The 22,754-nt window shown below is 41.6% G+C and overlaps 1 long non-coding RNA gene across 3 annotated transcripts in view; it reads left to right on the top strand.

Annotated features, from left to right (window-relative positions):
- The window catches only part of LOC126947796 (uncharacterized), a 105,071-nt gene that overhangs the window by 2,114 nt on the left and 80,203 nt on the right, over positions 1-22,754 (top strand). For all 3 annotated transcript variants that reach the window (XR_007723199.1, XR_007723200.1, XR_007723198.1), the window contains exons 2-4: positions 16,163-16,462; positions 16,633-16,722; positions 18,854-19,154. This is a non-coding gene — a long non-coding RNA (uncharacterized LOC126947796). The remainder of the gene's footprint in view (positions 1-16,162; positions 16,463-16,632; positions 16,723-18,853; positions 19,155-22,754) is intronic.

Below are 22,754 nucleotides of genomic sequence, written 5' to 3'. Positions count from 1 at the left end.
GTCTGGTTATGTATCTAGAAATCCCTTCTCAGTGCAAGGTAACATAGTTACAGATTATGGAAATTAGAATGTGAACATCTTTGGGTGTAAGGTGGAGGGATCTTTATTCAGACTACCAGAGCCTCTCTCACATAATTTACCTTGCTGTATTATATTTCTTTGTTTACTTTCATGTCTGTTTCTCCAGTGGCATATGAACCTACTGAAAGCGAGAACTACCACTGACATAGCTAACTGGTCTTTCTATCTCAATGCTTAGTTCAGAGCCTGGCATGTAGTAGGGCCTCAGTAGATATTTACTGGCTGGATATGAGGTTAGATGATGCTTGAATAGAGTCTTCTGAAGGATGAATAAGAAGTCCCCAGGCAGTTAAGGGAAGAACGATATTCCTACAGAGAGACGTTAAGCAGCATGGGTTTGAAGAATCACTAGTCCTGAATTGGTACTGCTGGGACATGATTTGTGCTGAGGGATGGAGCTGGAAATACTGGTGTCAGATCATGGGAAGAATTTGGATTTTTACCTGAAGACCAGTAGTTCAGAAACCCAAATGATTATCAAAATTGCCTGGATAACTTTTAAAAGTAGAGATTTTCAGGTCCCACTTTGGAAATTCTTACTCATTAGTTCTGAGTAGGGCTGTTTCTAAAAGGTCTTTGTGATGGTAATCTAGGTTGACATGCCCTTGCTATAGGTGATAAAGGAGTCACTCACTGAGTCTTAGGCAGAGCAGTTTTTGTCACCTTGCCTCAGAAGAGCACTCTGAAGAACAAATTTGGGAGGGAAGATGTTGGAAGTAAGGCCCATCTGTTCTATTACAAAAGCTAAGGCCAAAAACAATGAAGGCCCAAACCTTCAAGCATTTCTACTGGATATAGACAGTATTTAGATGTCTAGCATGGGTTGAGAGTATCCCTTATCTGAAATGCTTGGGACCAAAATTGTTTCAGATTTCCAATTTTTTAAGATTTTGGACTATTTGCAAATATACATGAGATAGCTTGGGTATGGGACCCAAGTACCAACATGAAATTTATTTGTGTTTCATACACACGTTAAACACGCGGCCTGAAGAAAGTGTCATGTAATATTTTTAATAATTTTGTAAATGAAACAAAGTTTGTGTACATCTTAATTACCCATGTGGACAATTTGTGGTTGTTTGGTGTCAACATCATTCCTGACTCTGAATTTATATGCTACTGTTAAGTAATCATTTTCTTCTACTTATTCACACATATGTGCTTAATAGTAAGAAAAATGATATACCATTAATGCAGTGAAAATTAATGTGTTCAGGGTAACTTGTATCGTCATGTCAAGTACTCAAAAAGTCTGGCATTTTGGAGCACTTCAGATTTTGGATTTTCAGATTAAAGATGCTCAACCTATTTACGTATTTGCATGTCTAGAATGATGATATGGTTTGGGTCTGTGTCCCTACCCAAATCTCATGTTGAATTGTAACCCCCGATGTTGGAGGAGGGGCCTTGTGGGATGCAATTGGATAGTGGGGGCAGAAATTCCCCTTGCTGTTCTCATGATAGTAAGTTCTCATGACATCTGGTTGTTTAAAAGTGTGTAGCACCTCCCCCTTTGCTCTCTCTCTCTCCTTCTCTGGCCATGTAAGATGTGCCTGCTTCCCCTTTACCTTCCTCCATGATTGTAAGTTTCCTGAGGGTTCCCCAGTTGTGCTTCCTGTACAGCCTGCAGAACTGTGAGTCAATTAAACTTCTTTTATTTATAAATTACCCAATCTCAGGTAGTTCTTTATAATAATGTGAGAATGGACTAATACAAATGACTTCCAGGTTTTCACCTTAAGTTTGAAGTATGACATTCAGAAGAAGAATAGATTTAGGTAGGTGGCAAGGGTGATAAGATGACTTTTGATGTACTGAGTTTGAGATTGCCCATGGCTATCCATGAGAAAATGTGCAGTTCACCAGTTGAATAAATGGGACTATAGCTCCAAAGTGATTGCAAAGGGATGAAGTAGAGACAGTGAATATAGGACAATATTTTTAGTAGCTTAGATAGAAGGGAAAACAAAGTTTATTGGTGACAGAGAGATGCAGGATCAAAAATAGTATTGTTTTGTTTTGTTCTGATTTTAAGGATAGTGTACCAGTCAGGATTCCACCAACCAAAGAGAAACAGTGGGATATATATAAAGGGATTTACAGAAAGAAATTGACTTATACCATTGTAGGGGTCAGATAGGAAAGTGTGAAATTCGTAAGGCTGGAAACTCTCAGGCAGGAGCTGAAGAGGAAGTCCACAGGTGGAATTTCTTCTTTCTTCACATCTTCAGGAAAACCTAAGTCCTATTCCTTAGGCCTTTCAACTGATTGGATCAGGCTCACGCACATTACCCAGAATAATCCCCTCTAGTAAAGTCAACTGACTGTAGACATTAATCACTTCTACAGAATACCTTCACAGTAGCACCTAAGTTAATATTTGATTGAATAACTGGGTACTACAGCCTAGCCAAGTTGACACATAAAGCTGACCATCATGGATGGAAAATGACTTGATCAAACATATATATAGGCTAAAGGGAAGAATTCAAAGTGTGAAAGAAGCTGGATATTACAAAAAGGAGAAAATGGATGGAGAAAGACCCATTACTCATTCAACAAAGTTTCTGAGCATCAGTTGTTTGCCAGATACCATTCTTGAAACCAGAAGAGACAAGCAGGGATGAAATCAAGTGCTGAAGTAAAGGAGTTAACTTAAATATCAAAACCTTTTATTTTGTGAGCCAGGAAGAAAAATACAAATAGTATAGATAGGGATCTATTTGGAATGGAGTGATGGGCAGCTTCTGTGTTCTCAGTGGAGGAGGACTTGAGATCATTACCAAGAGTGGAGGAGAGCAGGGAGATGGTGTTCTGGATGAGCAATGGATGTTGAAATCCGAGCTTCCTTGAATCAGGGGACATGGAAAAAGCACAGGCTATGTACATTAGAAGTAAGGTTTTAGGGCCATACTGTAAACAAATCTCTAGACTGCAAAAAAAAAAAAAAAAAAAAAAAAAAAAAAGGCTGTAACAGATACAAATGACCATTAAATGTAAAATGTTGGCCATCTCATTAGTAATTCACAAAATACAAATTAAAATAATTTTTAGCTTCTATCAAATAGACAAAGAGTAAAAAGCACAGTGTCTAGTGTTACTAGGGCTTCACACAAAAATTTAGGTGCAAAGTTATTCTGTGTTGTAATCATGAAAAAGGAAAGTGACATTGTATCCTCACAATAATTCGATTACTTCCTAATATTTTGGCAGTGGAATTTTTTATTCCCCACAAAATCTTACATAGAAACCTACTATGTAAAACAAATATATAAAAGCAAGATTGCAGTGGTTAAGGATGTATGGGGGAATGCAAGGCCCTCCCATTAAGGCAATTTTGAGGGGCCATTTCCTGAGGTACTTGCCCAAGATATTTCCTAGAACAGTTTAAAACCCACTGTTGTAAATAAATATGTATTCATGTGAGCAATTATTAATGATACATTAAGATTTTTTTTTAAGCAGTTCAGAAAACTGTATGCCATTCCTTGAAAAAAAATGCATATCCACATGTTGAGGAAAAGGTCTGGGAGGATATAAATGAATGGTTGTTTTTCTGGCAGTAGGATAGATTTTTTTTTCTTCTATGAGCTTATTTTTTTATATTAAAAAAAGAAGTATTGTTGTAATGAGAAAAAATTATTTATTATTTTTATTTATTTACTTATTTTATTTATTTTATTTTTTTTGAGACAGAGCTTCACTTTCCTCACCCAGGCTGGAGTGCAGTGACACTATCTCGGCTCACTGCAACCTCTACTTCCTGGGAACAAGCGATTATCCTGCCTCAGCCTTCCAAGTAGTTGGGATTACAGGCACCCACCGTGCCTGGCTAATTTTTGTGTTTTTAATAGAGACGGGGTTTCACGATGTTGGCCAGGCTGGTCTTGAACTCCTGACCTCAGGTGATCCCCCCACCTCGGCCTCCCAAAGTACTGGGATTACAGGCGTGAGCCACCTTGCTTAGCGAAAAAAATTATTTTTAATGCCAGAATGCTGTGTACCAAGATGTTTGTGTGTGTGCGTGCACATGATATGCATATGCACAGAGACATACCTTTTGGCTTATTCCCCTATGGCCTTTCAGCTCTAATCCCATGCTTCTATATTTGCTCTGTGATGCTGGGACTAGGACTCTGCAAACTACTTGGCTAGCCTGTAGATATACCAATATGGGCCACTAGAGGGAGGTTGAAGGCAAGAGCAGGAGAGAAGATTCTTCTCTGCTCCATTGTCCCTGGCAGTGTTGCCCGACACTGTCTTCACTCCAGGTAATGGCAGTTGGTTCCAGTCCCTGACTCTTTTTGACACATGCTCAGAGCAACCCTCAGAGGTACTAGCAGCACGGGGATGGTGTTCTGTCCTTAGAGGTCTAGGTCTCAATTCTGTAAGTCCCTTTCTCTAAAAATCTAAATTCTGATAACCCCAAATTTCTTTGCCTGGTTTCTCCAGTTCCAGGGATTGTAACTGCTTTCAGCGGTTATCTCTGTGTTACTTCAGTGTTGTATCATCTTTTCATCTTAGTTTTTAAACATTCATTTAACCAATTCCTTATATTCCTTAAATTCTTTCTGGTGGCCAGGCACGGTGGCTCATGCCTGTAATCCCAGCACTTTGGGAGACTGAAGTGGGTGGATCACTTGAGGCCAGGAGTTTGAGATCAGCCTGACCCACATGGTGAAACCCTGTCTCTACTAAAAATGCAAAAAAATTAGCCAGGCATGGTGGTGCATGCTTGTAATTCCAGCTACTTGAGAGGCTGAGGCAGGAGAATCCTTGAACCCAGGAGGCAGAGGTTGCAGTGAACCGAGATTGCGCCATTGCACTCCAGCCTGGGCAACAAGAGTGAAACTCCATCTCGAAAAAAAAAATTCTTTCTGGTAAAATATATAACACTGTATTATTCTGTTTTACTAATGGACTCTGACTGATATGATATTTGGAACCAGAAGTGGTCCCAGGAAACGGCCCCTCTAAATGGAATTCTGTGCTTGGTTTGGCCATGTCCTTAGCTTTGAACACAGTAGTGATGGGGAAATTGGGTATTAGAAATCCTTGGTGTGCTGCAGCGTCATACTTAGTCACCTGAAGCTGACTGTGAGGAAGTGCCCTCTGAAACCTGCTGACTCCACGACTGTTACAGTAGCAGTGATGCTTCTGAGTGCACTGGAAAGCCTACAGAAAGTGACACGCTTAGGTATTTAACACAGCTCAAGGCACAGAGAATCAGGGAGTGTCTATGGTGGCCCTAAAATAATCAGTTATTTCTTATAGTTTCATAGCTGACCTTGACCCAAAATTCAGTTCTGTGGGTTGCAGAATTACAACCTAAATTGAATTCATACACTCAAAAATCTCATACGTGAAAGTTAGAGCATTGATTGGTAGGAAGAAGGACTCTGAGCCTCGGAATTAGTTGAACTCGGGAAAAGCTGAGAATCTTGGAGCAGTCTGCCTTCCTGTGTCTGAGGAGACTTGTATGAAGACCCTATAATAATCTCAAGACCCACCAAAACCACTTCTCATCACTTCTAGAGCTATAACTAAAATCAGATCTCAGTTTGCTCCAGGGGGACAGGTACAAAGTCTGAAATGGAAAGAAATAGTTTAGATTTCAAAATAGTTGCAAAATGTTGCTGTTTAGTGACTTCAGTCACTAAAAATCCAAACTGAAGTAGTGTTGGATTTTAAGGTTATTAGACCCTAGAGGATGGAATATAAAGCACTGGACTAAACCAAATGTATCAATATGAGTCATCATATCAGTTTCTAGAGAGTCTTGCAGCTAGAAGTGTATCTAACAGTTTTCTTTGATGATTGAAACTTGAATCCAGCTATAACCTACATTCAATGAGGTTAAGATGCCAAAATTTTCCTGTATTAATGTAAAAGGAGGGATCCAAAGACTTAGAAAAATTGGAATGTTGGAATGGATATATAATCTGTGGTCTGCACATCCACCCCACCCCGACTGTGTCTTCTGAGAGAGCTCAGAGGTCACGCCCTCCACTAAGGCATTGAGAAATACATTAATGAGGTGCTATCAGTTTCTTTACAAAGTTCTGCAATGGCTGTCTCCTGTAGGTTGGAGTGATGGTAGAAGATACCATCATTGAAATTGGCCCCTTGATTTCAGTGGGATCCCAGAATGATAAAGGCCAACTGGCAATGATTAATTACAAGAGACAGGTTGATGCGTTTACTATAATGGACAATAGGGACAAAATGGTAACCAGATTGTTTTGACTAGCAAGGAACTTTAGTGGAGGCTAATTGACCACAGTGTCTGCAGGAATTAAATAGATTGCAGCCTATGAAAATATTACTTCCTGTATGTGAAAGGAACCAGGAACTTGATATGAGCACCAAACTGGACAGACATGACTTCTTACTTAGTTTCCAGATTTAAACAAGTTCAACAATATAGAGTCTCTTGATGGACAGGAAATTCAGGACAAGGATGTTCATCACTGTCATTTACAGTAACAAAAATGTGAACACATATAAATACTGTTGGGGTTCAAAGTGTGAGACCCTAGAAATTGAGAAAACCACAGAAGCAAGGTCATTCTCTCAGCTCTCCCACCGTTCTGCAAGACAGCCAGCCATAAAATAATTATCTGACCTACCTCCCCTGAAAGTAGGCCATAAGACATCATGACACAGGTGTCCTCCTCTGTATCTAAAGGAAATAAAGGAAGACATAAAGAAGAATCTGAACAAACAGGCCTTGCTAAGTTCTTCCCCACAATTCCTGTTTATTACCATTAAGTCATACTCTCCTTTGTCCAGTCATATTTCTCCACAACTATCCACTTCTTTCATCAGACTTACCATAAAAATACAGTTTTCCCTGGGTCTTTGGGTCATGATTTTTGAAGGGTTCCATGTCATGTAAAACTTTGGTTAAATATAAGTTTTAAGTGTTTCCTTTGTTAATCTGTCTTTTGTTCCAGGGTGTCAGCCATGAACCTTGCAATGGGTGAGGAAAAGATATTGCCTTTTCTCTCCTGCAGTATCCATGTTTCAGTTATCTGTTACTGGCTGACAATCAATAGTTTAGTGACTTAAAATAACTATGTTAATGCTTACAGTACTGTGGGTCAGGAATGTGGGCAGGGCTCTGCAGGGGTGGCTTGTCTCTGCTCCACATGGTGTTGTTGGCTGGGTGGCTTAACCGGATCGGGAGACTCCTAGATGGTTTCACTTACAAGTCTGGCATCCCTCCTGGGATGGCTCAAATGGCTGAGGGTGGACTGAGATGCCTGGATATTTATTCTCATGGCTTTACCTGGACTCACACATGTGTGTAGGGCTTCAGTTCTCCTCCATGTGGCTTCTTTCTCCACATGTTATCTCATCATCTAGGACCTATCTCTCCACACAGACTCTCTACACAAATAGGATAATCTGGGCTTCTTTATATAGTAGCTGGGGTCCACCCTGAGCAAGAGCAGATGCTACAAGGGCCCTTAGGATCTGGGCTCAGAAGTCCTCAAATGCTGCTTTCATCACATTCTTCTGGCCAAAAAACTCATAAGGGCAGCCTAGGCTCCAGGAATGAGGAAATAGACCCCCTGCTTTTGTTGGGGAAAGCAGTCAAGAATATTACAAAGAGACATGGACACAGGGAGATGTGATTCACTCATTGGGGGCCATTTTTAACAACCTACTACAGTTTAATAAGAAACATTTCCTGGTCGGGCGTGGTGGCTCACACCTGTAATCCCCGCACTTGGGAGGCTGAGGTGGGCGGATCACGAGGTCAGGAGTTCAAGACCAGCCTGGCCAACATAGTGAAACCCCATCTCTACTGAAAATACAAAAAATTAGCCAGGCATGGTGACAGGCACCTGTAATCCCAGCTACTCAGGAGGCTGAGGCAGGACAATTGCTTGAATCCGGGAGGCAGAGGTTGCAGTGAGCAGAGATTGTGCCATTGCACGCCAGCCTGGGCAACAGTGCGAAACTCTGTCTCAAAAAAACAAAACAAAACAAAACAAAACCATTTCCTCTTAGAAATTATGGTATGCCTGTAGAATGAAAAACAGTTAGGGTAAGCAAAGTGGCTATAACAAACAGATCCAAAATATGTAATAGATCAAACACATTAGATGTTTATTCTCACCAGTATTCCCCATCTTGTTCAGCACATGATTATTCAAATTTTAGGTTCCTTCCATCCTGTGACCTTGAAATCTCCTAAGGCCTTGTCATCATCTGCATCCAGCTATAAGAAGGGGGAACAGATAACATAGAGATAGGACACGCCTGCCTCTTGCAAGCATTGGCCCAAGAATATACTCATCATATTCATTCATGTTCCTTTGGCTACACCTAACTGCAAGGGAGGCCAGGAAACATAGTCTAGTTGCATACCCAGGAAGAAGGAAATAGATCAACCACGGTGACTTATACCTGTAATCCCAGCACTTTGGGAGGCTAAAGCAGGTGGATCACTTGGGGTCAGGAATTCAAGACCAGCCTGGCCAACATGGTGAAACGCCATCTCTACTAAAAATACAAACATTAACTGAGCATGGCGGTGCATGCCTGTAATCCTAGCTATTTGGGAGGCTGAGACACGAGAATCACTTGAGCCCAGGAGGCGGAGGTTGCAGTGAGCCAAGATCGCACCATTGCCCTCCAGCCTAGGTGACAGGGCGAGACTCTGTCTCAAAAAAAGAAAAAGAAGGAAGGAAGGGAGGGAGGGAGGGAGGGATAGTGAACAACTAGAAGACTTTGCTACAATCACTTTTTTAAAAAGAAATTTTTAATGACCCAGAGAAGTACTTGTCGCAGGTCTGACTGACTGGGGCTGGCATTGCAGGCGGTAAAGGAATTAACCAAGACAGCTATAGGTAAAGAAAGGCAGGTTTATTAGACAAAGTATGAAGATACATTGCAAGGGTGCAATGGGCAGCACAGCAAAGAAGGGGCTGTCTGCAAAGAAGCAGGGTCTGGAGGAAAGTTTTATAGGGTTGTGCTGGAAGGGGTATTTATAGAACGAGGTCATACTGCTGGGGCTGCGTGCAGAGCAAGGTGGTTGTACCAGCGGTGGTTTGTGGTTACCTGTCTCACAACAATTGTTCTCCCTGACATTGGACCCCTTCTTCATTGTTGCTTACTCATCTTAACAGGACTCCACAGTGCTCACATTTTATTAAATGAATAAAGGAGATAATAAAACTGGATATACATATGACTCCAAGTTGGGAAAGGGGCAAATGGGGATGTGTACCCAGAGTAAAAAATGATGCTAAGATATTAATAATAGTTATTTCCAGTTAGTGGGAATACAGAAGAGTTTTATTTTCTATTCTTTTAATTTTCTGAATTGTTCAGTGAACATAAATTACCTCTATAAGATGACATATTATTTTTTAAATGTTAAAATATCTCAATTATAAACACAAAGTGCTCATTTAGCAAGGATCATTGTTGACAATCCATCTCCTATCTCAACTCCTAGAACCTCACAGAAACATAGAGGAAAAGCACCTGTTGATAGCAATCTATTTTCTGAGGTATTCAGAGGCCAGCGTGCAATTTAACACAGTCCCTAATTTACAAAAGCCATTTCTAAGTCCATTGTTTGAAGATGAATGCATTCTCTGACAAAATTAATGTAAAGAATGCTGATAAGGATCCAGGGCCAGCCCACCAAAGCCCCTCTACTGCAACCAGACACGATATTGCTACCATTGGTTCCATAGAGACCAACTCTGGATCCCAGGATTGCTACAGAAAAGTGCTTTCCATGGTCAAGGGCAAGATAGCAGGAGCATATTTTTCCTCACCTTGTGTCACCCTCCACCCCAACAAGCCCTGGCAGCCAAAGTGGGAGCTTTTTTCTCCCCTAGTGCATGACTTTGAAATATTGTAATATAGTCTATGGAAAACTTTCAGCAGTCTGAAAGCCTTCCCTGGGCCCACCTGTCCTCTCATGGTCCACAACTGGAGAAGAGTCCTGAAATCCTTGAGCTCTGGAAAGCTTCCTGGTTTGTCCTTGGGGAATGCAGGTAGCTATATTGGAAGAACTTGCTCAAGTACAGTTCTTGACCTCTGGGGAATCCATTAGGGGAAGATCACTTCAAACTCAATAATGAAGTCCCCATATTTCTTGGGCACTTTGGGGAGAGGGAGGTCTTCTCCAGGGACTTTTCACCGCGTGCCAGTCCTGATGACTTCCTTGAATACGATGGGTATAGCCTTTCCGTCCAGAGTGGGATGTTCACTGTGCACCCACACAGAGCCTCCCAAATGCTGATCCTGCCAGGACAGATGACATCAGAGCCATTTCTCTTAAAAATACTATGTGGCTTGTGGCTTGTCCTTTAAAACAAAGATGATGTCAGCTGGAATGTTTTTAGAGGTTTGGTCTCCTTCCTTGCTTGGGGAAGGTGATTTTGGTCCCTCTTTCCACCGTGTTTTCACTTCAATGGTCCAGATCTTGTCTTGACTAGAACCAGTTTCCTCATCATGTGGAAAGTGGGAGCTTCCTCAGCAATGATGCCATGGTGGGAACATGGAGGCAGAAGGGAGCTGCTTCCAGGCCTGGGGCAGGGGCTCCCACCAGGCATGATCCTGAAGGAGACAGGTGATGGGATGTTACATTAGGATGACTAGGAAGATGCCAGGGACCCCTAGGATGGGGAAGAAATGTTTTCCTCATGTACTTTTCCCCTCATGGAAGCAGCCATCTTAGAGACTTTGGTTCCTCTCCATCCCAAGTCCTCCATCATCCTACTTCCTTTAGTGTCCTCATCTCCAGTAACCTTCATATCAACCTCACTGCAGGCATGCACTCTCCAGCCATATCCTAAATCTTACCATCAACCAGAGTTGTTCCTTCTCTGAAATCTTGAATTCAGACATTTCCATTTCTGACAATAGTTTCCTATTTTCCAACTTTCTTACTCAAGTTACTCCCTATAAATCTGATCTTAAACTGCACTGAATCACCAGTCCCCAGCGCCCTCTTCTCTCTCATCAGTACCCCTATTTACATCTTTATTTGTCCCCAGTCCATTTCTTGCCAGCATTCTCAATTCCCTTGCCCCATGTACTTCCATGAGATTTTCCAGGCAAATGCCCAGCTCTGTAATAATTCTACCCTCTGAATGTTCTGGGATTCCAGAAAAAGCAGAAGCCCTTAGATAAGAACTCTCTCAACTTTTTGACACCAACCCTACAAACTTACTTGTCTCCCACTCATCCTGTCTTCCATTCTTTCACTTACAACAGATAAGGTGACCCTCTCCTCACCCAAGTCAAATCCTCCCATTTGCATCCTGTGTCCCAAATCCTTCTGCCTTCTCATAAGCTTCAACCAATTAATAAGTCCCCTACTTTCTTACATCAATAATAAATTCTTTCTGTTGGGTCTTTCCTATGAGTACTTAAACATTAACAGGTCTCTTCCATGTTGGAAAAAAAAAAGCTCCTTCCACTCAAGGTTTCTCCACTTGTACTATCTCCCTTTCCTTCCTTTCCTCCATCCTTTCTCCTTTCAGGCAAGTAGAGAAAGATGATGAATTCCACAGCCAAACTCCTTGAAAGCCTAACTCCTACTTCATCAAATACTCACCCTTCTACCAATTGCAATTTAGTTTCTAAATACTAATATTACAAGATCAGTCAGCATACCAGCAAGAAGCAGAGTTCATCCCACATGGTTCAAGGGGAGAAGCTGCTTCCAGAGATATAGGCAGGATGAAGACATCAAAAATGGAATCGTGAGGCACTCCAAGAGCAGTGACAGTAGGAAGCCATTATCATTCCTAGGGCCAAAGAGACAAGAGGAGGAAATAGAACAGTAAGAGTGAGAACCAGGGAGAAGAGGACACCTGGTGGGAATTGAAGTCAAGGAGCAGTGGACTTACTGCCTAAGAGAAGATACTAAAGCTGAATGGAACTGGGGAAAAATATTCTGCTCTCTCTGTTTCAGTCATCCCATCTGTCATTGCTTCCCATTGTCCAAACCCAGTTGAAAGCTAGACATCTAGGGAGCCTAAGTGATAAAGTCTACAGAGCTCAGCCTTCAGGGGCACAGGGAAGAGGGGAGAATGGTGGATACACAGAATAACCAGAACATTTCACCCACAACCTCCTTTTTTATAAAAGTTGGTGTCTTGCTTTGATATTGTTGACCACTGCCTCCTTGAAATAATCTCTTCCTGTGGCAGGTGTGGCAGCATATTCAGCCACTTTTCCCTCTACAGGATGCTCCTGCTCAGTTGCTTTTGCTGGTTCCTCTTCCTCTGTCCTTTCCTTTATATTGTTTTTCTCTACAAACCCCCAAAGCTCCATCTATAAGTTGAAAATTCACAGAGGTATACCTCTAGTTCAGATTTCTTTCCTGAGCTTTAGACTTCAGTGTTTGTAACTAGAGCACATCTCTGTGTATCTGATGATCTTGAAGCACCTCATATTCAATGTGACTTCAGTTAAACTCACCTCCCGATCTCCTCCCTGAAAACTCACACCTCTTCCCGTATCTCACTGAATAACACTACTGCCCACTCAGTTATCCAATCAATCACCCAAGCCATTCTTTTCACTGCTGATAGAATGATTTTCCAAAAATGAAAAATATGATGATTTTACTCCTTTGCTTTCATTGGCTTGTTAATTCCATGATAAATCTGAACTTCTTAATGTGGTTTACAAAGGTTGTGTCAAATACTTCTAGGTGTTCAACAAGATCCATGTTCTCTTCTTATATCTGGGTGCACAGCTGAGCTACTTTTTCCAGCCTTACTTGAATTAAGTTTGGCCAAATGACTGAGTTCTAGCCAATAGATGTCATTTCCAGAGCAGTGCGTTTTAAAAAAGCATCTGTCCTTCTTTCACACGCTCTCTTTCCCCTTCAGCTGTGAGGATGAAGCCCTAGGGGATGGCAAAATCACAAGAAGGAATTATGGCCTGGAGGAAAGTCACTGCAGACCAGGAACACCTGCTCGGACCGTTAGGTGAACTAGGAATATATTTATATCAAAAACTGAGTGTAAAGAGGTTAAGTATCCCGGTCACATGGCAAGTATTCAACAGAGTCCAGATTGCCTTACACCAAAGGCCAGGTTGATATTTGTGGTGTACTGCTTTTCTTATTATACATTAAGGGTTGTATTCTATTGCTTAATTGGCTGTCTATAGCCAGTAAAAGCTTTTTAAGAAAAAGGACCACGTATGCTTGCTAACTGTAGCTAGCAGTATATCTGGCATATAATAGGTATGCAATAAATATTCATCACCAGGTGTGGTGGCTCACACCTGTAATCCTAGCACTTTGGGAGGCTGAAGCAGGCGAATCACCCGAGGTCAGGAGTTCAAGACCAGCCTGGCCAACATGGTGAAACCCCGTCTCTACTAAAACTACAAAAATTAGCTGGGCGTGGTGGCACACACCTGTAATCCCAGCTACTACTTGGAGGCTGAGGCAGGAGAATTGCTTGAACCCGGGAGGCAGAAGTTGCAGTAAGCTGAGATTACACCACTGCACTCCAGCGTGGGCAACAGAGTGAGACTCCGTCTCAAAAAAAAAAAAAAAAAAAAAAAAAAAAAAAAGAAAGAAATTCATCAAATGCTGTGGTCTGAATATTATATCCTCCAAAATCCTTAAGTTGAAATCCTAACCCCCAAGGTGATAATATTAGGAGGTGGGCCTTTGAGGAGGTAACTGGGTCACAAAGGTAAGAGTCCTCATGAATGGAATTGGTGCCGTTGTAAGATAGACCCAAGGTCATTAGCCCCTTTCACCTTGTGAGAACACAGTGAGAAGGCACCAACTATGAAGCAGGAAATGAACTCTCCCCAGATACCAAATCTGTGGGTAGCTTGATCTTGGACTTTCCAGCCTCCAGAACTGTAAGAAACAAATATTTGTTGTTTATGAGCCACCCAGTTTGTGATATTTTTGTTATAGCAGCCCGAATGAAGTATGACATCAAATGAGTAGCACTGGTGACTTAAGGAGAATATAGTGACAGGGAGAGCCAATAAAACCAGTTATTCCTCCTCTCTTGTTTTATTGCTTTTGGCTTGGTGAGAGAAGAGTATTTTGAGGAAGAGGGCAGAAATCTCATGTGTAAAGGGCAGAGGTCAATCAAGAATTGATAGTATCCGAAATGTCATGAACTCTCCCATTTCAAAGACGCCTGAAAGAGACAAAGTCGTTTGCATGACTTTTAGGAGCTGCCTCTAGCTTATTTTCCCAAGAAAAATTATACCTAAGGAAGAAATTTCCAAATTTCTGCCATGTAGAATGATTTTACATCCAAATCTTGTTCACACTTTAATTTCTAGTTCAGAAAAGTCCCTTATTTCACCTGCTCCCAAAACTAGAACTGGAAGTAATCTCTTTCATCTCTGAATTTTTTTTTTTTTTTTTTTTTGACATGAGTCTCACTCTGTGGCCCAGGCTGGAGTGCAGTGGTGCTACCTTGGCTCACTGCAACCTCAGCCTCCTGGGTTCAAGAGATTCTCCTGCCTCAGCCTCCTTAGTAGCTGGGATTACAGGTACATGTTACCATGCCTGGCTAATTTTTGTATTTTTAGCAGAGACAGGGTTTTACCCTGTTGGTCAGGCTGATCTCAAACTCCTGACCTCAAGTGATCCACCCGCCTCAGCCTCCCAAAGTGCTAGGATTACAGGCATGAGCCACTGCACCCGGCCCTCATCTCTGAATTCTGATATCGTGTTACCTCTACCTCTCTTGTGAGCTGCCCATGGTCTGCCTTGTTCTCAAGACATTTACTCTCAGCTCTGTAAGTACCTTCATGCAGGTGATGAATTCATCTTCCATAGCATTGGCATGTGGGTGCTCAGGGAATACTTGTTGAATAAAAACCAAATGAATTAACTAATGAATAAAAAATCCTTCCTATATGAACCAATCACTAACCTAGCATTAAGAATTTCTTAATTCAGGCCGGGCACGGTGGCTCACGCCTGTAATCCCAGCACTTTGGGAGGCCGAGGTGGGCAGATCACCTGAGGTCAGGAGTTCGAGACCAGTCTGACCAACATGGAGAAACCCCATCTCTGCTGAAAATACAAAAAAATTAGCCGGGCGTGATGGCGCATGCCTGTAATCCCAGCTACTCTGGAGACTGAAGCAGGAGAAACGCTTGAACCTGGAAGGCAGAGGTTGCAGTGAGCCAAGATCATGCCATTGCACTCCAGCCTGGGCAACAAGAGTGAAATTCCATCTCAAAAAATAAAAATTAAAAAAAAAGAAGAATTTCTTAATTCAAAAAGCACAACAGCTCTAGAGGGCACTGGAACACATTTGAAAGGTCAGTCGTACACTGATGCATAATGTGTTAATATCCCATACTCTAGTCTCCACAATTTTTCCTGGATTCTAAAAAGAGTAGTAGTAGATTTTAATTAAAATTGCATGCTTCTACCTGGATATACTTTTTGAGCATTTTCTCATGTTTAGGGCTTAAAAAATAAGCACATTCTCTTGAAATGTAACTTGTATGCAAAAGTCTTAAGAAGACAACCTCTCACTTTCATGAAGGGACTCAGAAGGTATAAAACAAATACGTTTTATTTAAACTTCTGAAATGAATTTTGGTTTGGAATTTGATCTGAATATATAGGTCTAAACCCTAGTTTACAATCTCGAGTGTATTAAGAATTAGAATTTTCCTGGGTCACATGCTGACTTTCACTTTCTGGAAATGTTTTAAAATGAGGGTACAAGAATTTTATAATTATCTCAAAATACACAAAATGATTGTTCACCAAAAGGAAGAACAAGCGTGGAGAAATGAGAAACCAGTTCTCAGCAAACAGAAATAAAAAGGGGATGGAATTAAAGCCTGTTGCTGAGAAATAAGATTCTCATAGAACAACCGTTCCAACTCCATTCATTTAGATGAATTCCATTCATTTAGATAATAGCTTGAAATGTAATTATTCCCCGTGGACCTTTGCGCTGACGCATTACAGCATTTGCCTCAGAGATCAGTCCTGTTATGGCTTGTTCAATATCCGTTCTCTCCACCAGAGGGCAGCAAGAGGCTGCACCCAGATTACTTTCTAAATGAGTCATTCTGGTTTCAGTGAGAAGCCACGCGGAGGAAGCTACTAGGTTGCAGCCCTCCTCTGCAAACCAAGATCCACAACCTCAGACAGAATAGAGACGAATCGCCTTATCCCTGGCAGAAGATTTTCAGATAATTGGAGACACGTCTCACAGGCAAAATGCACATGATGTCAAGGCTTGCCCCCCGAAGAAGGAGTCAGTGGTGGTTTTGAACAGGAATGGCATCACTTAAATGTATTTTCAAGGAGCAGAGTCATCTGATGCTGAGAACGGCTAGACTGAAAAAAAAAGAAAAAGAAAAGAAAAAAAGTTGATAGGTACGCTCGAATGTATTTTATCTGAGTTAAATACTAAATGCCCAATAATTGGACTTGGAGAAAATGAAATCATTATTTCTACTCTTTGACAGCCTTGAGACAAAATTATCAAGTCAAATTTATAAGGCTTCAGATTTGGTTGCTTGTTTTGCCTTCTTCTCTTTTTCCAGTTACCTCCTGAGAGTTGGGCAATGATCAGTAAGATCCTTCTACTGTGGCTGCCAGCAAGTCCGTGCCTGATTTGATGAGATTCTGAAAAGGTACCAGTACCTCCTCCCTCCAAGGCCTCTCATGGAACATAAAACCCTAGAACTATGCCAAGGGACAGAGCCAAGCCACATTTCAGTGTCTGCTGCTGAACCAAGCTCTGAGCAGGGGCCATCCTTTTCTGCTCAAGAAGTTGTTACTGAATTCTTTCAAGTGCTTGCTTTGGGGACAAAAATGGTCAAGAAAGATAGTCTCTGTACAACCAACATTTCCAGGAAACCCATTATTTGTGCATTATCTGTATACTCACAAACACATAAGCACATGCACACATGCCAAGAAACAAAAAGTGTTCAGTTAAGAGTCATGTTCCTAAAAGCTTTATCTTTTACACCAGTATTTATTGCAGTATTATTATTGCAGTATTTATTGCAGTATTATTCCAGTATTCAAATAACAAGGTACTAAAGTGTGTTGCAGCTGATACGTGAACTCACATCTAACTCAGGTCAACCCTGGGATAAAAATGAGCATCGAAGAGTCTCCCCGCTACAAGTATGTAGGCACCATGAGAACAGCAATATTTAGTTTCTTGTTCCATCCTAAGTGCCCAGAACATTTCTGATGCTCAATTAATGTTTGCCAAATAACGAAAATACTTAGGGAATGTTCCACATCAGAGACAAACATACCGTCTCTTAGTAAGTCCATTTTAGACAATCCTCTTCTCCCTCCAGCATTAACACAGATCGTGATTTCTTTAGGTGGACACTAGCTGAATTAGTCGGCTTGGATTTAGGGGCCATGTTGTATGCACTGTTAACAACAATCGTATCTAAAGGAGCAAGATGCTCACCCGGGAGAAGTGCGTGGGCACAGATACTGGCGGAATAAATGGAAGACTCCCATCTCACGCTCTCTCTGGAATAGGGTTGCTGGATTTAGCAAATAAACATACAAGGTATTCAGTTACATTTGAATTTCAGATAAATGAGTTTAGCATGGGACAAACTTATACTCAAAAATATTCATTATGTATCTGAAATTCAAAATGAACTTGGCCTCCTTCATTTTATCTGGCAAGCCTACCATGGGGCATACACTTTCTGAGTGGAAAGGTGGGAGGATGGTCTGACTTTTTCATTTGTGACCTCTCTTTCTCTCTGGGCACATAGGTTGTATCCTTTTAACTTTAATGTATGAATGCCGTTGTAGTATGATAATCACAGTGGATTCCATTTAATCCCTTCAAGTGTGCCATCAAAAATCCTAGTATTTTGAAAACGTTCCCTGCGCTTAAGGATTTGAGAACCACTAGTACACAAACTTTAGTAAGCAGCCTTCTTTCATCTGAATGAAGGGTGTGCCCTACAGTCTTCTGCCTCCCCTTTACATTGGGAAATTATTTCTGGGCAGATACCTTTGTTTAGATGGTTGAAAATAGGCTTCGATGGCATTGTATTTCCTAAGTAACTTCCTGCCAATTATTAACCTCTTCATTATAAAGTGGGTCTAATACCCCACTCAGGGGGCGATGCAGGGGTTCCTAATGGAAGAGTATGGGGAAGAAAAGGACTCAATTAAGTGATGATGATATGAACTCAACTTTTCCAACACAAATAAGGCTTAGAAAAAGTGATCCCCAGACTTCTGTTCAAAACATCTTGTATTAGTCCTGGACCACAGCCAGTCTTTCCTGAGAACCCACACCTAGTTGTGACTCTAAACAAGTAATTAGTTCCTAGCTACAGTCCTAAAGAGACCAGGTCCACCTGAGCATCCCTGTGCTTTATGGGCCAACTTAGCCAGAAGGCTCAGCGAATAACCCTGATACCTTGAGTGGAGGCAGGAGGAGTGGCCAGAGGCAGAGGAATCCAGCTACTCACCAGGGAAAGGATTCAAATAGATGCTTTTCCATTAGAAAGTCTCTGTTCAAATGATCTCAAAGCTAAAAATTATACAATTTTGTAAAGAAAATTCTCTTTTGTCACTTATAAGCATTATCACTTTTTATTGAATTATACTATAAATGAATATTGTTGAATCAAATGAGACTAATTAAATCAATGAAAATAAAATGTTTACCTTTCTGGAAACCATCAGTATATTATACGGCATTTAAGGCATTTTACAAATTAACACCAATATATCCTTCCAATCTCATTTCCTTCTGCTTCTTTCTAGGACTACTACATTCTAGCCAAAGGTTTCTGAACCTTGGCACTATTGACATTTTAAAGGGGAGAATTCTTTGTCGTTTGGGAGAATCCTGTGCATTGTAGGATATTTAGTGGCATCTCCGACCTCTACCCACTGGATACCAGCAGAACATCCCCTCCCCGTGCAAGAGTGTGACAATTAAAAAATGTCTGTAGGAATTGTCAAATGTACCCTGGGTGGCAAAATCGCCCCCATGAAGAACCATTGGGGGCAAAATCACCAGCACTGAGGACCACTGCTCTGGCCCACGAGACAGCTTTTCCAGGTATGAACACATTTCCTCAAGCTCTACCCACACTCCCCCACCACACTACACACACATTTCATTCCTGTTTCCTTGACCTAAAACACCCTGCTTTCCCCCTTTCCATTGACAAACTCGTACTTATTCTCTGAGGCTTAAATCAAATGCTACCCTATATAGCTTTCCTTACAATCTCTGCCAACTTCATTTCCTTTCCCTCCTCTAGGCTGCTGTGAGCACTGCACACATCTTTACTTGTACTAATAGTGTTGACCATACGATGTTGCAATTATTTATTCACCCTTCCCTCCTTCTCCCGAGAGGCTATTTCTCAAGAGCAAGGTCTGTGTAACTATACTACCCAGCATGGTTTTCTGTCCATGCATGTCTCTGTGAGAGAGCGAATGTGTGTGTGTATGTGTGTGTGTGTGTGTGTGTGTGTGTGTGTGTGTGTGAGATCTGACAAACATAATATATACAGCACTCTGCTTTGTTGAAGTGTAAGACAAAGTCCTAAGCTATGCCATTTACTATATTTCCTAAAGAAACGTGGATTTTAGTTCTCATCACGTAGATTAATTGGTTAGACTAGATCTCACTAGACCTTATGTTCCCACAAATCTGGATTACTATTTTTCCAAATATGCACAGTATTTTCCCATCTGTACACCGCTGTGGAAATTGTTTTCTTCACTTGGAAAGTTCTGCTGTCCTTTCTCTCTGTCAAAATCCTCCTCAAACACCACCTCTACTTTTCATAGTCCTGGACACACACACACCATGCACACACACCACTCACACACCACACAAAACACACACACAACACACATGTTGTGGTTTCTTCTTTCTGAGAGAGCCCTTGCTTTTTTATCTTCTTTTCTAGTTCTCCTAACTTTCTGTCTTATCCCCAATGGTCTCCTCTTAAAGTTGGATTGTACTCCTCGAAGGCAAAGACTGTATCTTCCTGTTTCTACTTCTGTAGCTCCTCATACAGTGACTTGCTCATACTAAGTATTGAGTAAGAATTTGTTACATTGAAGAGAAAAATCAGAGATTGTCTTGAAAACACTGAGTTAATATCCAGACAAAAATGTGGGTAAATTCAGAAAGAGAATGGATTTTGACAGCATCAGAGTCAAACTTTAGAAAGATGAACTTATCTGGGCTGGGAAATAATGAACATGCACCATTGGGCACCCATGGTGGTTCAAGGACAAGGTGAAACCATAATAACAAAGATGGCAAGGACCATTTCAGAGTAACAGAAATGGGATTGGGTACCTAATTGGAGATGGGGCAAGGGAAAGATTGGAATGATATATATTGGAATAATATCATTCCAATCCTGAGTGGGCACTGGGGTGATGACAGCATCACTCATCAAAATATAAAGGCTTGAGGGAGAAGGAAAGAAAAGTCAGCATTTGAGAAACCAATGAGCTACCTCAAGGAAAATATCACAGAAACCATTGGAAATGTGAGAGTGAGGCTCAGAGAAGTTGAAGGACCTAGAGACAGGGTTTTGGAGCCAGTCATCTAGCCGAGGCCAAGGGTCATTAGGGGATAACTGAGGAGTAGGGTCTGTGACAAGAGAAGGGAAGAGGGGCTGTTGGGGAAGGGAGTAGCTGAGGAACAGTGCTACAAAAGCCAGGAGGGAGCAAGGTTTCAATAACGTGAACATTTCAAGAATTGAAACGATGCAGAATTCGGTGAGCATGAGGGCTGGAGATGTGTCAGTAGACTCGTGAATTGGAGATCTGCTGACTTTTGGGAGATCTGAGACTCAGTAGGGAGCAGGGGCTAAAAGCTGTTAGGTCAGGCTTGAAGGAGCGGTGAGAATGTCACAACTGAGAGTGAAGAAACCACTTTCCTCAACAAGTGTGTTAGTAAAAGGAAGGTGATAGGTACCTGAATACCTTGAGGGAATAGCAGGGCTTAAAAAAGTTTTGTTTGTTTTTACGTTGTGCAAGACTGAATCTTGTTTGTTGAAGGAGGGTAAGGAACCGGAAAGTAGATTTTGAAGCACTAAGTGAGAAAACTGAATAAGCAAAGTCTCACAGGTGTGCTGGGGTTGGGCTCCCTGAGGAAGGGCTGCCTTTGGAAGGAAGAAGGGTATCTACCCCTGAGAGAGAAGGAAAGAGTGGGTTAGGAGTGAGGAATTGCATAACTAAGGCAATGAAGAGACTGAAAGGACCCACCTCTAGACATTTCCACTCTGCTGGAGCAAGAGGGTCAATGGTGAGCCAAGGCCATGGGGTTTGTGAAGCTGGAGTTCCACACACATGATCCTGAGATAAATGTCTCAGGGAATTGACAAGACTATTGAAATGATTGAAAAGCATCAGTGAGGTCCCAGGATTCCTTTCAAATGGGTGTATCTTTTTCTAGAAAATTCCTTCACATCCTTCATCACCCAGCTCAAATGGTCCCTTCTCCGGCTCACCCAGGTGGAAACAAAACTCATGGGAGTCATTCTGTCTCCCTGCAACTCCACAACCGTTCTAAAAATACTTACCTTGCTGTAGCTGACATTTTATGCTCTCTCGTTTGTCTCTCTCACTGGTTCTTGAGTTTCTAATTGGATAAAGATCATAATTTATCTCTAAATTCCCAGTGTCTGGGAACATGGCTAGCACATATTAGGCGCTCAAAGGGTGACATGTAAGTGAATGAATGGAGAGACGAACACAAGAATGAATAATATTTTCCCCACTGGTGGAAGCTGACTTTTGCTTATAGCGTCATTCATTAATGAGAGGAGGGACAGTCCCAAGGAAGTCTGGTCCTCTTTTCTGGCTGCACAAGATGAGAGAAAAACTGCACATGTGGCTACATGTGAAGTCAAAGCAAATGAGAACAATCATAGCCATGAAATGAATGTGAAATGCAAATGGGTTTCTCAAAACCCATATGCAGTTCTGAATAGCAGAAGAAAAGAGTGGGAGGATGGGGAACTGAGTGAAGAAAGGGACCAAGCCCAAGATAATTTTCAGTTGGGAACGGAATGACTTCCTAAATCGTAGAGTGTGTGGTCCAGAAAGCAGAGAGCCACAGATGCAGTTACTGTAAAAAGCCCCTAGTGACTTTTTTTTTTTTTTTGGGGGGAAAAAGAAAGTCTGTTTTGAATCTGGCTATCTCTCTAGCATAACTTTGCCTTAAAAAGCCATGGCTCTGTGAAATGCTGTTTCAGGTGGAATTCAGTTTAATGTGAATATGTGATACCTTGCAACACTGGTGAGTCTGTTTACTGAACCCCTACTGTGTATTCTGCATGTCTGTCTTTATTTTTCACAACCTTCCTGCTAGATGAGTGTAATTATCCCTGTTTTACACATGAGGAAACTGAGACAAGGAACAGATAGGGAAGGAACCTAGGATTGGACTGGTATGCAAGGCCTAGATTCAAGACCAAGTTTTTCTAACTGTAAAACCTGTATCTGTCCACTCTATTACATGATGCTCCATCAAGTGTAATTAGAAACAGGCAGCCATGGGGATGCGTAGAATCAAGGCCAGCTTTATGGGCACACTACCTGTGTGGTGTATGTACCCCATGTGTAGAAGGGCCTGGTCCTTGGTTTAATGTTCTGCTGCTTGAAATTCTTGAAATTCTCATTTTGC

This window comes from Macaca thibetana, chromosome 2, assembly GCF_024542745.1.
Source record: "Macaca thibetana thibetana isolate TM-01 chromosome 2, ASM2454274v1, whole genome shotgun sequence".
NCBI classification, from domain to species: domain Eukaryota; kingdom Metazoa; phylum Chordata; class Mammalia; order Primates; family Cercopithecidae; genus Macaca; species Macaca thibetana.
The sequence above is the reverse complement of the archived record's forward strand: the minus strand, read 5'-3'. Positions and strand labels throughout refer to the sequence as shown.